This window comes from Bos mutus, chromosome 7 (assembly GCF_027580195.1).
Source record: "Bos mutus isolate GX-2022 chromosome 7, NWIPB_WYAK_1.1, whole genome shotgun sequence".
Lineage (NCBI taxonomy): Eukaryota > Metazoa > Chordata > Mammalia > Artiodactyla > Bovidae > Bos > Bos mutus.
In genome coordinates, this window is record NC_091623.1 from 87,279,302 (window position 1) to 87,295,599 (window position 16,298).

Genomic DNA, 16,298 nt, shown 5'->3' on the forward strand with positions numbered 1-16,298 from the left:
TGCCCGACTCTTTGCGACCCCATGGATAGTAGCCTGCACCAAGCTCCTCCATCCATGGGATTTTCAAGGCAAGAGTACTGGAGTGGGGTTGCCATTTCCTCCTCCAGGGAATCTTCCCAACCCAGGGATCGAAGCCAGGTCTCTTAGATTGTAGACAGACGCTTTACCGTCTGAGCCACCAGGGAAATCTATGTATTGACACAGATTCTCAGATTTATATTACAAATCATTAACAGTAGCAAAGTTATATCCGACGATATTTTTATTTACACTTCATACAGGACTGGGAAAATCGCCAACTGTCCATGTCGAAAACAATTGTTTTATTTTATTATAATGTGGGTTGATTTGGCTAGTGGAGACTTCCAGTGGCTATCGTGGCGGTGGGAACTAGCCGACTGCCAGTCCTGGGCCCGGCCATGGACGCGAGATGACTCTGGCAGATCGGAAGCTGGAGTTTGCGGGCGCCAAGCCAAGCGCGGAGGCTTCCTCCAGCCGCGGGAGCCAGTCGGCCCTTCCCTCGGTCTGTCCCGCAGCGGTCACTCGGCCGCTTGCGCGCATGCGCCGACTCCGCGGCGTCCTCCCCGGCTCCTTCCCTCCTTCATCCGGGTCCTGGACGAGCGGGCGCCGTGCGCGTGTCCCGCTGCCGAGCTGCTAATAAAGTTGCGCTGAGGAGAAGCGCAGCGACGGCGCCGGGAGAGCGCGCGCCGCCGGCTCGTGAGTGAATGTGGGGCCCCGGGACGGGCGGGCCAGTGAGTGGGACCGTGGGCTGCAGGCTTTGCCCGGACGCGGTTCTGCCCTAGCGGCCGGACTCGGGCCGAGGCGGGGGCGGGCGGAGCGGAAATCACCCGGGCCTGCGGGGCGGGAGGTAGGCCGAGACCCGGCCTGCCGGGGTCCAGGCGGGCGGCGATGGTGCGGCCCGTCCGGCTGCGGAGGCCTTGCCTGCCCCGGGGGCGTCCCGAGGCGGGGCCAACGCTGGCCCTCGTCCGGGCTCCGCCGTTACCACCCGGACTGTGGCGGGAGGCGTTCAGGACGCCCTCGCGGGGATCCCCGGCCCCACTTCTGTCCGGGGGAACGGTTTGCCCTCCCTTATGCGAGCGCCACCCTCAACACACACCCCTGGTGGGACTGCCGAGCTCGGCCGAGCAGCTTGGTCGGCTACATTGCAAAACCGTCCAGTGGCTTGATGAATCCGTGCCGCCGTCGTCGCTTTGTGTTTCAAAGATAAGGATCCACTCTTATCGGTGGGAATTACACCCCGGGCAGTTGTGACCTGCTGCTGCACTCAGCTGGTAGTTAGACCCGGTTTCTGCCACTTGCCATGCCAGTTTCCATCATTGCAAAGATTTCTTCTACTTTGTGTAAACTTTTGCTGCAAGGATAACGACAAGCAGTATCTGTTTGCCTTCATCATATTCAACCCCTGCTGGGGTCTTTCACTCTAGTGTCAGGGCTCAGATTCATATTCGGTCTGCCCCCTCCCCATGCTCTCCCTCTTTCCTCTCTTCCCCTTTCAGCTGCTGTTATTACGTGGAGTTTGGAGCCTAAGCTTTGAAAACTCCCATGTGGCGCCTGTCTTAAGTCGGAGCATGCTCAGTAGCCAAAACAGATTTTGGTTGCAAAAAAGAACTGGGGCGAGGATAGTCGGGTATTTGGACGTTCGCCCACTTCCTAACAAAATGTTCCAATTCTGGTTTGGATGGCATTGGAGAGTGGAGCTGTAGGCCAGCCCAGAGGTGAGGAATGCCTGAACACCCTGGGCCAGATCTCTATCTTGATTGTAGAGACATTGTTTCCTGACCAGCTGGAGGTCTAGAGAGAGACAGGGGGGAAAGCATTCCTGGCTGCCCGTGCATTTATATGGGTGTGGTGCTAAGTGTATCTTGTTTACCTTATCTTTCTGTGGAAAAAGTTTTGAAGTTTGGTCGGGTTTGTCACATCATGCCCGTTGCCTAGTACCCCCCCCAAAGTGTTCTTATTTAGCAAAAAGACTGGATAGGTGGGAGGTTGTGGCTTGGCCTCACAGAAATTGAGAGGAAGGGATACTGAAGTTGCTGTTTTCAAATTCTTTCGAAAATTCTGTTTCTAAACTTGGGTAGTTAAATTTCCTTAAATTAGAGCACCCATATTGCCCGCAGTGAATTAGTTTTTAAACTTTAATTTGAAAGCTAAATGGTTGAAAACCTTAGTCTCAATAAATTAGTAACTTGCCAAGCAGTTTAAAATTGTTCCTAGGTGCCAGTGTTGTGGAAGACAAAAGCTAGAGACAATGTGAACATTATGGATCTGAATACTTTTATGAGTGTGTTCCAAATAAGGAGTTTGTTTTTTTGTTTTTTTTTTTTAATAGTTTTAAGGGCTTCCCAGGTGGCTCAGATGGTAAAGAATCTGCCTGCAATGTGGGAGACCCGGGTTCGATCTCTGGGTCAGGAAGATCTCCTGGAGAAGGGAATGGCTACACACTCCAGTATTCTTGCCTGGAGAATTCCATGGACAGAGGAATCTGGTGGGCTATACAGTCCATGGGTTTGCAAAGAGTTGGACATGACTGTATGTTCAACTAACACATGTACACATATAGATCTAAACCAATTATTTTATATTCTTCCTCTTATTGGTACTTTGGTAACTTTTACCCCCCTCTAAGATGAATCCAAGATTACAGAAATACTTAAGAAACAAGTTTAAAGTGTAACTTTCATGAGAGTTGTGTTGATTACGTTTAGATTTTTTAAATTTAACTTTTGCATGATTGTCTCTGTAGCAGCCTCCTTTCTTCCCTCTCTCTACCTTGCTGCTCCCTCAGTGTGCCTTTCCTTTCACATAGCTGCTTTTATCACATAAACTGTACCTATTTATTTTTGTTAATAAAATCCATCTGTCATTTATGCCTCCATTTTTCAGATCATAGACTATAAAAGTTAGATGAACCTTCCCAGCTGACTTTCTTCTTAGATTTTAAATGCATCCAATGATATAGTTAAGAGAACAGTGAACTGGAAAGGAAAAGAGTAAAATATTTTTGTAGGTTCTGTGCAGATTTGGTGGAATTATCTACTTGTCTGGTTCACAGGGTTAGGCGCCACAAAAATGGGTAGATTGGTACGTGCTACATTTCTTTCCCCTCTGGCAAAGTCAGTTTTAATTTCAGTGGGAGACAGTGGCAGAATGTTGTTACTAATGAGGTTTGAATCAGATTGTTTACTGGTTATGTAACATGTTGCTGGGAGTATTATTAAAAGTTGCCTTCTGTATCAAGGTAGAGGCAAGTAAATTCTGCTTACCCTCTTCACTGGGTTTTAATTCTTGGCTGAGCCTGAAGCACATTAGACTATAACCATCATTATACCTGGGTAGCCTGCCTGTTTCCTGTTTTCATCATGAACCCAAACATTATGATTTGCAGTGATGATCTTTTTTGTGCCTTGCGTTAAACGAGGCAGTATGTTTTCTCTTACTTCTGGAAAGAGATTTGTAACTTGGTCAAATCAAAGCTACCAGCTTCTTATCTTTTGAAGACTAGGTAGTAAAATATAAAACTTCTAAAAATTTCTTGGTAACTTGAAATACTATTTATAAAAATCTATTTAATACATATTGTTTTAGTGTTTTTATGTAAATTTTAATGTTACCAGTAGTATGTAGAGTCTGAATAAGAAAGCCCTTTTTGTTTATGACTTATCAGTGTTTATTATTACCAGATGTATATGTTGACTTAGCTGACTTGAGAACTCTTTAGGGTATAGCTGCCTTTATTCCCCTGATTATCAGTTTTCCCTGTTCTCGTTATTTCTAGAGTGACTGTATTCCTAGTCTGTTCGTGTGCTTCATACTAGCCCAAAGAAGAAACTGAATAGTTTATTTCTTCAAATGTTACAGCTCCCTTAGATCCTATGGGTTTGCTGGTATACTAATAAGGTCAAAGACAATGGAGAAGATTTCCTTTTATAAGGGACAGTCTTATAAAAGCCTGAAGGATGATTCTTATTTCTACCAGTCTGGATATTTTGGAGAAAAGATTATTTGGGAGTAGGACCCAAGAAGACTGCACAGAGGTAGAATGTTTTCCCCACCAAAGATGATGATGAACGTCCTCACAAAGCCTGCCCATGTCTTTTTACACTTTGATTTTCTGCTTCCAAAATTAATAGAACAATAGTAATTGAAACTCTCAGTGCTGGCTTATCCAATACATTGCCATTACCTAGAACTCTGAATCTTAGAGGTACATTTACTACTTGGAAGGTTAAAATATAAAATTCTTTTTTAAAAATTGTTAAAAGCTAGATTGTTGTTGCTGCTGCTAGGTCGCTTCAGTCGTGTCCGACTCTTTGTGACCCCATAGACGGCAGCCCACCAGGTTCCCCCGTCCCTGGGATTCTCCAGGCAAGAACACTGGAGTGGGTTGCCATTTCCTTCTCCAAGATTGTTGTTAGGACCAACTAGTTTTTCAGTCTCATGTTCTAACATCTTTGAGTGTGTGACAGCTTAGAAAAGATGGGGTAATTACACAGTTACTATTTTTTCGTAAATAATCAGCTAGGTCTTCACTCTGCAGTTTTGATACTTTTTTGCCCTGGGCACCTAGGTGGGGAGATATTTGGCCTTTTTCTATTAGAGAAGTGGTATCAGTGACTTTTCCTTCTGCTTTTATTGTATTCCTAACTTGGTTGTGAAAATATTTTAGAAGAAAGTTTTCTTTATTAGGTGGTTCCATGTGTGCGATACTGTAATTGTAATTCGTTTTTGGAAGTCAGTTGTTAAAGTGCCTTTTGTAAATAGGATTTGCTTTTGATTTCTTTGGTATACCAGTCTCTGCTTATAATGTGTATATATATAAATTACAGAATGGTATACTCTGGAAATTTGAAAATGGCCTAATCTGTTGTGAGGTTTAACTGGATTTTTCCTTTTTGATGTCCATATATATTGTTTTGTTATTATTGAAAATAATATTAATAGTAAGAAAAAGACTGGTATCACCTTCCTACTTTTCTTTGAACATAGCAGCTGGAGTCCTATAAACAGTCTTAAACTTTTTAAATTTAACTGTGGTCTCAGAATATGGCTGGTACTTTTTCAAGGCAAGCTTTGTTTTGGTCACTTCTGTTTTCATGATATGTTAGGATCTGCTTGGCATCCTATCTGGTAGACTATAACTTGAGATCTAGTTATTCTGGTTTGTGTGTTTCTAGGAAAAGAGGGGCACTGCAGAACTTTTTCAAAGCTAGTCTTTCATTTTCTTTACCTTCTTCACATCTTTCTGCCCACTCAAGTGAGTAGATGAGCTTATCTGGAAAGTCTCTTCATAAAGATTTGAAGTATATGTTGTGTACACAAGTTAGCACTTTGTACTCCAGAGAGACATTTTGTAACATACTGATTGGGTATCTGCTCTTGGTGATTTTATAATTTAAAGGAAAGTACTGTAAAGATTGACCAGCTCTGTGTCTATTCCTGTGCCTACAAGCCTATGCAGGTATTCTCAGACACATCTGGTAGCAATGTCAGAAATCTTGCAGGCTCTGTGGGGGTGAGTGATACATCTAGATCAGGCTCTGCTTAATTAGAGGACTTAGAGAAGCAGGTGAGGTTTAAAGAGTGATTAAAAACTGGGAAACAAAAGTCTGGATGTGGGAGATAAAAAAAGACTTGTATGGGCACAGAGAGAGCCTGGGTGAGAGTTCTGTGCTGTGAGAAGGGTCAGCTGGCAGCTGCTCAGCTCCTGAGTGGCTTTGAAATCACTGTGAGAACTTTGGATGTCTTTGGAAATTTGGGAACCGTAATTGGGAAAAGTGATGATTTAAGTGTTTCTCTAGGAAAATGATTTTGGTGCTCATGTGACTGTATTTCCTCTTCTTTCTAGATGATCTAGTAAAGAATAGGTTTTCTTAATCTAGGAGAGCTGTGGGGCCAGCTTGTTCTTGGTTTCTTTCTCTTACCTGCTTGCAGTCATGGATGTGGCTTAAACATTTTATAGTGATTATATACCTAGGTCTAGGATTGGTTTGATAGTTGTGGTGACGGATGTCTACTTTTGCTAATACTTGGTGACTAAAGATGTTAGAACCACAGGGGTAAGACACTTGTAAAGCTATACCCCCACCAACCACAAAAAAGTTACCTCTGAATGTGTATAAGCAAGTGACTTTCTCCCATTGTGGATGATTCTAAGGGCCTTGGTTCTCAAACCTACTGCAGAACCTGGGAGGTAGGGCCCTGATGTCAATGAATCTGAATTTTGTGGAATGGTTATGAAGGATTTGTTTCTTTAAAACCCCCATCTGTAGTTCTTCTGTATCGGTTTGGTTGAAGTGATGGTGGCTTTGACCCATATGCACATTTGCAAGGGTTAATGTGGTCAGGAGATTTCCTTTTGGCTAACGGTGTTGGGTGAAATTTTTGAATTGGTTTGTTTGCCTTTTATTTTGGATTGAAGCAATCAGAGAGATGTTGGACCAGAAGGTGAAGGAGCTGTTTTTTTTAATTTTCCTTTGAATCTGGGGCTGAGCAGTGTGTGTCTAAAAGTCTGTCTATCTCAGGGAGACTATTGAGGGGGGTTTGTGTGTATGTGTTTATGGCAGGTCAGGAGGTTCTACTCAGGTAACTTGAAGTAAGAACAAGACTTGGTTTCTTGACATTAATAACAATTCATTTGAATGGAAACCTGGTTAAGTTTAACAACATTTTCTTCATACATTCTTTTTATGTAAAATCATCCTTTAGCTTCCCTATCAGCCTCCCCTAAATCAATCCCATTCTGGTAGCCCAGGTTGACACCTTGGAGTCATTTTTGACTCCTCCATTCTCACATTCCCCTTATCTCTTCCGCCAGGAAACCTTTTGTCTCCCAAACATGTGAAACTGTCTGCTTCTCACCACCATGCTGCAGTCATCCTGGTCTGAGCCACCATCATCTCTTACTTAAATTGCTGCAGCACTGAACTGATCTCGGTCTCCCTGCTTTCTACCCTTGCTGCCTCCATCCCCACCCCTCCCCATTCTGAACATGTGGCCCAGAGTGATTGTTTAATAACATAAGTCTGAAAATGTCATATCTTCACTCAGAGCTCTTAAATGGGTCTACATTTCACTTATAGTAAAGGCCAAAAGCACTTATATTACTGCATGGCTCTCTTACCTGTTTGACTCCATTCCTGTTTTCCCTTTCTTATGTGCTTATTGTCAGGGTTCGTGGTCTTGTGGTTACTTGAATGTGCCAGACATGCTCCCACTTTGGGATTTGCACATTGCCTGTTGCCTTCGCTTGTACTAGTTTTCCCTGCCTGGCTCACTCTTTGGTGCCTTCTCAGTGAGGCTCAGCCCAGCCACCCTGTTTAAAATTACACCTCTTTCATAGCACTCCTGATCCACCTTCCACTGTTTTATTTTTCTCCATAGCAGTTTTCACCTTACAGCTATCCTGTATCATTCATTTATTGTACTTTATCTGTCTCCCTCCACTGGAATGCAGGCTTTATGAAGACAAGGATTTTGGTCCACTTTTATTCACTTCTATATTCTCAGCGCCTATACTGTTCAGTTCAGTCACTCAGTCGTGTCCGACTCTTTGTAACCCCATGAACTGCAGCACGCCAGGCTTCCCTGTCCATTACCAACTCCCGGAGCTTACTGAAACTCATGTCCATTGAGTCAGTGATGCCATCCAATCATTTCATCCTCTGTTGCCCCCTTCTCCTCCCACCATCAGTCTTTCGAAACATCAGGGTCTTTTCCAGTGAGTTAGTTTTTCGCATCAGATGGCCAGAGTATTGAAGCTTCAGCATCAGTCCTTCCAATGAATATTCAGGACTGTTTTCCTTTAGGATGGACTGGTTGGATCTCCTTGCAGTCCAAGGGACTCTCAAGAGCCTACTCCAACACCACAGTTCAAAAGCATCAATTTTTTGGTGTTCAGCTTTCTTTATTGTCCAACTCTCACATCCATACATGACTACTGGAAAAACTATAGCTTTGACTAGACGGACTTTTCTTGGCAAAGTAATGTCTCTGCTTTTTAATATGCTGTCTAGGTTGGTCATAGCTTTTCTTCCAGGGAGCAAGTGTCTTCTAATTTCACTGCTGCAGTCACCATCTGCAGTGATTTTGGAGCCCAAGAAAATAAACTCACTGTTTCCATGGTTTCCCCATCTATTTGCATGAAGTGATGGGACCAGATGCCATGATCTTAGTTTTATGAATGTTGGGTTTTAAGCCAACTTGTTCACTCTCCTCTTTCACTTTCATCAAGAGGCTTTTTTGTTCCTCTTCAATTTCTGTCATAAGGGTGGTGTCAAGCACATATCTGAGGTTGTCGATATTTCTCCCAGCAATCTTGATTTCAGCTTGTGCTTCATCCAGCCTGGCATTTCATATGATGTACGCTGTGTATAAGTTAAATAAGCAGGGTGACAGTATACAGTCTTGATATACTCCTTTCCCGATTTGGAACCAGTCTGTTGTTCCATGTCCAGTTGTAACTGTTGCTTCTTGACCTGCATACAGATGTCTCAGGAGGCAGGTCAGGTGGTCTGGTATTCCCATCTCTTGAAGAATTTTCCACAATTTGTTGTCATCCACACAGTCAAAGGCTTTGGTGTAGTCAATAAAGCAGAAATAGATGTTTTTCTGGAACGCTCTTGCTTTTTCAATGATCCAGCAGATGTTGGCAATTTGATCTCTGGTTCCTCTGCCTTTTTTAAATCCAGCTTGAACATCTGAAAGTTCACAGTTCACATACTGCTGAAGCCTGGCTTGGAGTATTTTGAGCATTACTTGGCTAGCACATGAGATGAGTGCCTTGGAAACAAACAGAGATCGTTCTGTCGTTTTTTGAGATTGCATCCAAGTACTGCATTTCTGACTCTTTTGTTGACCATGATGGCTACTCCATTTCTTCTAAGGGATTCCTGCCCACAGTAGTAGATATAATCATCATCTGAGTTAAATTCACCCATTCCAGTCCATTTTAGTTCTCTGATTCCTAGAATGTCGATGTTCACTCTTGCCATCTCCTGTTTGACCACTTCCAATTTGCCTTGATTCATGGACTTAACATTCCAGGTTCCTATGCAGTATTGCTCTTTACAGCATCAGACCTTGCTTCTATCACCAGTCACATCCACAGCTGGGTATTGTTTTTGCTTTGGCTCCATCCCTTCATTCTTTCTGGAGTTACTTCTCCACTGATGTGATCACTATAAACTGTGGAAAATTCTGAAAGAGATGGGAATACCAGACCACCTGACTTGTCTCTTGAGAAACCTGTATGCAAGTCAGGAAGCAACAGTTAGAACTGGACACGGAACAACAGACTGGTTCCAAATAGGAAAAGGAGTATGTCAAGGCTGTATATTGTCACCCTGCTTATTTAACTTATATGCAGAGTACATCATGAGAAACACTGGACTGGAAGAAACACAAGTTGAAATCAAGATTGCCGGGAGAAATATCAATAACCTCAGATATGCAAATGACACCACCCTTATGACAGAAAGTGAAGAGGAACTAAAAGGCCTCTTGATGAAAGTGAAAGAGGAGAGTGAAAAAGTTGGCTTAAAGCTCAACATTCAGAAAACGAAGATCATGGCATCTGGTCCCGTCACTTCATGGCAAATAGATGGGGAAACAGTGGAAACAGTGTCAGGCTTTATTTTGGGGGGCTCCAAAATCACTGCAGATGGTGATTGCAGCCATGAAATTAAAAAACTCTTACTCCTTGGAAGGAAAGTTATGACCAACCTAGATAGCATATTCAAAAGCAGAGACATTACTTTGCCAACAAAGGTCCTTTCTAGTCAAGGCTATGGTTTTTCCAGTGGTCATGTATGATTGTGAAAGTTGGACTGTGAAGAAAACTGAGTGCTGAAGAATTGATGCTTTTGAAGTGTGGTGTTGGAGAAGACTCTTGAGAGTCCTTTGGACTGCAAGGAGATCCAACCAGTCCATCCTAAGGGAGATCAGTCCTGGGTGTTCATTGGAAGGACTGATGCTGAATCTGAAACTCGAGTACTTTGGCCACCTCATGCGAAGAGTTGACTCATTGGAGGAGACTCTGATGCTGGGAGGGATTGGGGGCAGGAGGAGAAGGGGACGACAGAGGATGAGATGGCTGGATGGCATCACCGACTCGATGGACATGAGTTTGGGTAAACTCTGGGAGTTGGTGATAGACAGGGAGGCCTAGTGTGCTGCGATTCATGGGGTCACAAAGAGTCGGACACAACTGAGTGACTGAACTGAACTGAACTGAGATGAGTGCAACTGTGCGGTAGTTTGAACATCTTTGGCATTGCCTTTCTTTGGGATTAGAATGAAAACTGACCTTTTCTGGTTCTGTGGCCACTGCTGAGTTTTCCAAATTTGCTGGCATGTTGAGTGCTGCACTCTGGCATGTTGAGTGCAGCACTCTCACAGCATCACTTTTTAGGATTTGAAATACCTCAACTGGAATTCCATCACTTCCACTTCCTAAGACCCACTTGACTTCACACTCGAGAATGTCTGGCTCTAGGTGAGATAAACACCATCGTGGTTATCTGGGTCATGAAGATCTTTTTTGTGTAGTTCTTCTGTGTATTCTTGCCACTTCTTAATATCTTCTGCTTCTGTTAGGTCTATACCATTTCTATCCTTTATTGTGCCCATCTTTGCATGAAATGTTCCTAAAATGCACCTTAGTAGTTTTAGATGAATAGCTTGAATGAATTTAACAAGTTCTCTAAATATGCTTAGTACTGTTTTTTAAAGATTACATTCTAGAGAGAGAGTCAAAATACAAGAAAACCAACAAATACTTACAATTTGGTAGTACAGTGAAGGAAATGAACATAGTTTTAGATTAGAGATTGGGGAAAACCTACTTTATATAGAGTTAATGGGTTGATCAGGGAAGGTGTTGGGGATGATAGCTAAAGCTGAAACCTTGGAGAGCTAGACATTAGTGGTTGGAGCTTGAAGAAAGTGGTCCAGACAATAGCATTTGTAAAATATGTAAAGTAGAGAAAATATTCTAGTACAGGAAGATAAATGCTTTTCAAAAAATGAATTCTTACTATTATTTATTGGAACCCGAAAGTATTTGGCCCTATCTTTGATTTTTCTTAAATTTCAGCCTCTAAATTTGTATAACTTTAAAATTACTGGAGAGAATTCTTTTGAAATAAAAATGACTCTTATAAATCCTCTTTAGTAAGAATTTTAATATGGTTGAGGTACATCTGCACTTCCATTTTAAAGTTGGTTTTCCCTGGTAACTATACAAGAAATTCATGTTTATTTTAAGATATGCAAAATTGCATGAAACAGAAAGTGAAAAGCACCCTGAATCCCTCCCCATCCCCTGGCTAATTCCTTTCAAAAGGTTTGTATTCACAGTCTCTTTCATTCGTTAGACTTAAATACTTATTGAGCACATGTATCATTCGGTTTACAGTGATGAGCCAAAACAGATATGGCTCCTCTCATTTACATTCTTGCCAAGTTGGACTGGTAAATGTAAAAACAAAGATATGTTAAGTGCTGCAAAATAGAGATACGCGACACAGTAAGTGTGTATAATAGGGGAGTTTCACCTAGGTAAGGCAGTCTGGGAAGGCTTCTCTGAAGAAGGGATGCTTGAGCTAAAATAAAAGTATGATGTGTGTGTGTGTGTGTGTGTGTTTTGTAATGTGATAGATTCTTTTGTAGTACATGATAGTCTCTTAATTTTATTGCTGAGGTACTACTGTATTCTTTGGATTTCCAAGGTACTGCTGTGTATTGTTTTTGTCTGGTTGATAGTTGCAGTTTTTCAGGAGAATTTCAGGGAACCTGACATACACAAGGATTTCTAAAGCTCATAATTAAATACCACTTTTCTTTCTAGCTGTCTGAAATGACAATACCCATCAACGAAAGAATCAACTATTAGGTTGGTGCAAACGTCATTGCGGTTTCAGACCGTGAATTTTAAATCATTATAACTAGGCTCAAACACACCTTTATTAGTCAAAATAGTAACCATTATAATCAGTGCATTTTTGCCAGTGAGAAATAAGTTTATTCCTGTGGTGTAAAAATTCATGCCTCAAGATTCGACAAACTCTTGGAAAGCATTTTCTGCGTCCTGCTGGTTGTGGAAGCGTTTTCCCTGCAGAAAGTTGTTGAGATGCTTGAAGAAGTGGTAGTTGGTTGGCAAGAGGTCAGGTTAATATGGCAGATGAGGCAAAATTTCGTTGCCTGTTTCTTTCAACTTTTGAAACAATGGTTGTGCGACATTAGTTGGGTGGTGGTTGTTGACCAGTGCTGGCTGCAGGTGTTGCAGTTTTTGGTGCATCTCATTGATTTACTTCTCAGATATAATGGTTTCAGTGAGATTCAGAAAGCTGTAGTGGATCAGATGGGCAGCAAACCACCGAACAGTGATCATGACCTTTTTCGGTGCAACTTTGGCTTTGGGAAGTGCTTTGGAGTTCCTTCTCAGTCCAGCCACTGAGCTGGCCATCGCCAGTTGTATAAAATCCACTTTTTATCACATGTCACAATCCAATCGAGAAATGGTTCATTGTTGTTGCGTAAAATAAGAGATGACACTTCAAAGCATTGATTTTTTTTTTTTAATTTTCATTCAGTGCACGAGGCACCTACTTATCAAACCTTTCCAGTTTACTTCAAATGCTGAACTGCCATAGAATGATTGACATTGAGTTCTTTGGCAACTTCTTGTGTAGCTGTAAGAGGATCAGGCTTTTCACGTGGCACTAGTGGTTAAGAACCTGCCTGCCAATGCAAGAGACATAAGAGATGTGGGTTCAGTCCCTGGGTTGGGAAGATCCCCTGGAGGTGGGCATGGCAACCCCCTCTAGTGTTCTCGCCTGGAGAATCCCATGGACAGAGGAGCCTGGCAGACTAGAGTCTGTAGGGTTGCAAAGAGTCGGACATGACGGAAGAGACTGAGAATGCACACAGCAGCTTCAGTGATGCTCTCAGTTGGTCATTATCAACTTCTGGTGCCTGGCCACTGTGCTCCTCATCATCAAGGCTCTTGTCTCCTTTGCACAACTTCTGCAACCACCACTGCACTATGCATTCGTTAGCAGTTCCTGGGCCAAATGCAATGTTGAAGTTGCGAGTTGTCGCCACTGCTTTATGACTCATTTTGAACTCAAATAAGAAGATGGCTCAAATTTGTTTTTTGTCTACCATCATTTCCTTCAGTTCAGTTACTCAGTTGTGTCCGATTCTTTGTGAACCCCATGGTCTGCAACATGCCAGGCTTCCCTGTCTATCACCAACTCCTGGAGCCTACTCAAACTCATGTCCATCCAGTCAGTGATGTCATCCAACCATCTCATCTAATGTCATCCCTTTATCCTCCTGCCTTCAATCTTGCCCAGCATCAGGGTCTTTGCCAATAAGTCAGTTCTTCGCATCAGGTGATGAAAGTATTGGAGTTTCAGCTTCAGCATCAGTCCTTCCCATGAATACTCAGGACTGATTTCCTTTAGGATTGACTGGTTGGATATCCTTGCAGTCCAAGGGACTCTCAAGAGTCTTCTCTAACACCACAGTTCAAAAGCATCAATTCTTTGGTGTTCAGCTTTCTTTATTGTCCAACTCTCACATCCATACATGACTACTGGAAAAACCATAGCTTTGACTAGATGGACCTCTGTTGGCAAAGTAATGTCTCTGCTTTTTAATATGCTGTCTAGGTTGGTCATAGCTTTTCTTCTAAGGAACAAGTGTCTTTTAATTTCATGGCTACAATCACCATCTGCAGTGATTTTGGAGCCCCCAAAAATAAAGTCTCTCACTGTTTCCATGGTTTCCCCATCTATTTGCCATGAAGTGATGGGGCCAGATGCCACAATCTTAGTTTTAGGAATGTTGAGTTTTAAGCCAATTTTTTCACTCCTCTTTCACTTTCATCAAGAGGCTCTTTAGTTCTTCTTTACTTTCTCCCATAAGGGTGGTGTCATCTGCGTATCTGAGGTTATTGATATTTCTCCTGGCAATCTTGATTCCAACTTGTGCTTCATCCCGCTAGCATTCGCATGATATACTCTGCATATAAGTTAAATAAGCAGGGTGGCAATATATAGCCTTGACATACTCCTTTCCATTGTCTAAAATAAATATAAAATACAAGCAAGTAATAAGTCATTAGCAAAAAAACATTAAAATGATGGATAACATAACCACATTTATTTAAGAATGTATTCCAATATCAAATGGCAAAGTTCAGCAATGCAAAACCACAATTACTTTTGCACCAACTTAATAGTCAGGTCTTTGTAAACCAGAGGTAAACTGTAAAAAGCCAAAGTAATAGCAGATAATGCGTTCACAGTTAAGTCCCTCCAGTTGTAAGCAGTAGTACACGTTCCTATCTACTCAGTTACTGGCTTCTGTGCCTGCTGTATATATTCTTTACTCTATTTTAATACTGCATCTCTGTTGACTTATCGTATGAAAATCCAGAGTAAAGCTAAGTGATATGGGACTTCCTTGACGGTCCAGTGGTTGAGTCTGCCTTGCAATGCAAGGGACACAGATTTGATCCCTTTTCCGGGGGGATCCCATATACAGCAGGGCAGCTGAGCCTGTGTGCCACAGCTACTGAGCCCATGCACCACAAGTGCTGAAGCCTGCATGTCCTTGAGCCTGTGCTCCACAACAAGAGAAGCCATTGCACTGGGGATCCTGCATGCTGCAAATAGAGAATGGTCCATGCTCACTGCAACTAGAGAAAGCTTGCACAGTAACGAGAGACCCAACATAGCCAAAACCAAATAAATACATTAAAAAAACAGACCACCAAGTGATGTGCTGAACAGCACATGAAGCTCTTCATAGAATCTTCTCTTTTTTCTGGTTACTCTTTATGCTCTTTGAGATTACAGATCGTGTCTTTTAAGACTTAGTTCCTAGTACAGAGTATTCCTGGCTTATTGCTGCTGCTAAGTTGCTTCAGTTGTGTCTGACTCTGTGCGACCCCATAGACGGCAGCCCACCAGGCTCCCCTGTCCCTGGGATTCTCCAGGCAAGAACACTGGAGTGGGTTGCCATTGCCTTCTCCAATGCGTGAAAGTGAAAAGTGAAAGTGAAGTCGCTCAGTTGTGTCCGACTCTTAGCGACCCCATGGACTGCAGCCCACCAGGCTCCTCCATCCATGGAATTTTCCAGGCAAGAGTACTGGAGTGGGGTGCCATCGCCTTCTCTGTCCTGGCTTATTAGGTACCCAATAAATTTGTCTGAATCAACTTCAAATCTTACTCCTCTTTGTATCATCCTCCAAATTTATATATTTATTCCTTCTCTCTTGAGCTCTAGTTACACATCTGCTTGGACCAGTACTTGCCTCCTTACACTCCTCCCCCATCACCTTTTTACCTTGTCTTGGCTATAACTAGAATCCCCTTTTGGGGTGAGTGGTGTCTAATTCTTTCAGCTTTTAAACCTTTACCTTTCTTAGATTGCCCTGTTTCTCTTCTTCAGTTCAGTTCAGTTCAGTTCAGTCGCTCAGTCGTGTTTGACTCTTTGCGACCCCATGAATCGCAGCACGCCAGGCCTCCCTGTCCATCTCCAACTCCCGGAGTTCATTGAGACTCACGTCCATCGAGTCAGTGATGCCATCCAGCCATCTCATCCTCTGTCGTCCCCTTCTCCTGCTGCCTCCAGTCCCTTCCAGAATCAGAGTCTTTTCCAATGAGTCAACTTTTCGCATGAGGTGGCCAAAGTACTGGAGTTTCAGCTTCAGCATCATTCCCTCCAAAGAAATCCCAGGGCTGATCTCCTTCAGGATGGACAGCAAATCCTGTGGATTGTTTGTCACGTCCCTCACGTCTCTTCCACCATTACTGCCTGGTCTGTGTACCACTATCCTAGTGTGTCTTCCTCTCATAGTTGGATTACTAACATGTTTTCAGTTTACGCTCTCTGCCTCTCCTGGTGAAGCCTTTACTTGTCTATGTGCTGTTGCCATTTTTGTCTTCCTGAAATGCCTCTTTGAACGTACCTTTCTGCTTAGATAGAACTGTACCCTGCACACAGGATTACTTCTAGGAGCCTGATCCCTTTGCTTTTATATTCAGTCTTCCCTTGTTTGGCTTTCATTCTGTGGTGATGTCTTTCCCTTTAGCCTCACAGTCTAGCTGATTGTCTCCTCCCAGTCTCTTCTGCCTCATTTGGTTTAATGATACATGGGTTTTCCTTATTCCTGTCCTTTATTACCAACTGGGCTATGAGTTATAGATTGTCATGTTCCTTTTGGAATATGTTCCTAAAATATGTTCCTAAAATTTGTGCTGATATAA

At 42.7% G+C, this 16,298-nt stretch overlaps 1 protein-coding gene across 1 annotated transcript in view; it reads left to right on the forward strand.

The window, feature by feature from the left end:
- The first annotated feature begins 558 nt into the window (after positions 1 to 558).
- Positions 559 to 16,298, forward strand: part of SMAD5 (SMAD family member 5) — a 62,353-nt gene continuing 46,613 nt past the window's right edge. The window contains exon 1 of the mRNA XM_005891686.3: positions 559 to 717. The gene's annotated coding sequence lies outside the window, so the exon portion shown is untranslated. The remainder of the gene's footprint in view (positions 718 to 16,298) is intronic.